Source organism: Crocuta crocuta, unplaced genomic scaffold (assembly GCF_008692635.1).
Source record: "Crocuta crocuta isolate KB4526 unplaced genomic scaffold, BGI_CrCroc_1.0 scaffold845, whole genome shotgun sequence".
In the NCBI taxonomy this organism is placed as follows: domain Eukaryota; kingdom Metazoa; phylum Chordata; class Mammalia; order Carnivora; family Hyaenidae; genus Crocuta; species Crocuta crocuta.
The window spans coordinates 42577-44342 of record NW_027532872.1 but is presented as its reverse complement, the minus strand read 5'-3'; the positions used below and the strand labels follow the sequence as shown (position 1 = coordinate 44342).

General features: G+C 46.0%; 1 protein-coding gene across 4 annotated transcripts in view; it reads left to right on the top strand.

Annotated features, from left to right (window-relative positions):
• Positions 1–1766, top strand: part of NBDY (negative regulator of P-body association) — a 52744-nt gene that overhangs the window by 22150 nt on the left and 28828 nt on the right. The window contains exon 3 of one of the 4 annotated variants that reach the window (XM_077745634.1): positions 1335–1706. The exons of the other annotated variants lie outside the window; for them this stretch is intronic. The gene's annotated coding sequence lies outside the window, so the exon portion shown is untranslated. Of the gene's footprint in view, positions 1–1334; positions 1707–1766 lie in introns of those variants that run through there. 4 annotated transcript variants of the gene reach the window in all.

The window sequence follows — 1766 nt, the reverse complement described above, 5'->3', positions numbered from 1 at the left end:
TGTCAAAAAGGTGGGGTTATATGTCCATTTCTATTTGCTTTTTCCAAGAGCTGGAGCCAGGAAAAACGGGGTAGGATCAAAGGAAGGGGAAAGGCCTCCATGGTGTCCACCCTCGCAGTCAGTGGTTGTTTGGCCCTGTGTATTGGGTGGTCAGCTTGGGTCCTGGTGGCTGATTTATTTCTGTTTCTCTCATTCGTCATTCTGTGTTGTGGGGTGTGTTTTTACTGTTTGGTGTTTGGAGTTTTGTGGTCTGTTTGAGTGTGTTGTGGTGTTTCATGTTTTGTGTGTTTTTTGTTTTTTTGTTTGTTTTTTTACTTTTTTTAAAAAGTAGTTTATTGTCAAGTTGGTTTCCATATAACACCCAGGGCTCATCCCCACAAGTGCCCTCCTCCATGCCCATCACCCCGCTTCCCCTCCCCCCACCCCCATCAGTCCTCAGTTTATTCTCAGCATTCAAGAGTCTCTCATGGTTTCTGTTTTAAGGGGGTTTTGGTTTTGCTTCTTTGCTTTTCCTTTTTTTGGGGGTGTTTCTTTTTCTTGTTGCTGTTGCTGTTGATTTTGTCTGTTTGTCCTTACCTTAGTAGGGAATGAGGACCCAGACCTGAGGTGGTGGGTTGAATGGGGAGGGGCAGGGTAGGCATTCGGTTGGCATTCATTCCTGGAGCCATACTGCCATCAAGCGGAAATCCATTCTGTCCAAGGGAGCTGCCTGGGCTCAAGTGCTAGGGAAAAGCTCAGGAGTGGGAAGGAGATGACTTTGTGTGTATGTATCAGTTGCAGGAGGTGGTGGTCGTGGGGGGAGGAGGTTGTCCTGAGACTGCATTAGAACCCTCGCTCCTGGCGTTCACTTCACCTGTGTGCTGGATGGGAGATTGGACCCTGGCTCCGGAGCTGAGGAAGGCACTCAGAAACCCCAGGGGCGGCCTGAGATGGCTGAGCCCTGGAGTTGCCTGGGACTGTCAAGCACCAGTGTCCCGGCCCCAGAACCTCTAAAGGCTTCCGCTCCCAGGGTGGAAAGGGTCCTCCTGATGCCAACATGGCCCCAGTGTGGCCAAGATTTCTTTACCTATAATGTGAATATTATATACTCCATAGTGTTACCCTGGTGGCTGGTAGAAGATAGGTTACTGTTACCTGAGCGTTTCAGAANACCTGTGTGTTTCAGAAAGAAGTTTATGTGTATTCTCAGTTCAGTTTTTACTGTAGGATATTTTCAAATTTCAAATTGTTACTGCCATTTGAATTATTTTATATTGTTTTGGGTGTCAAAAAATCACATCACAATTTGAATGGTGTATTTAAAATTTTTTTTAATGTTTTTTATTTATTTCTAGGACAGAGAGAGAGACAGCATGAGCAGGGGAGGGTCAGAGAGAGAGGGAGTCACAGACTGAAACAGGCTCCAGGCTCTGAGCTGGCAGTCAGCACAGAGCCCGACGCGGGGCTCGAACCCACGAACCGCGAGATCATGACCTAAGCGAAAGTCGGACGCTCAACCGACTAAGCCACCCAGGCGTCCCTGAATTATGTATTTAAAATTTTTATTTTATAGTTTTCTGTGTTGCTCAGGGGTTTGCTGTTAGACTTCCATTCTGGTCCTCATCTCAGGATGTAGAGTTCCAACCCACTCACTATTGTCCTCTTTGCTTTCTGGGAATAGCTAGCTTTGGATCCACTCCCCCCTTTACTCTGTGCCCTGCCCTGATTTTCCCTCTCTGAAAAATAAATATTTAAAAATAAAATGTTATAATAAAATTAATTTTTCA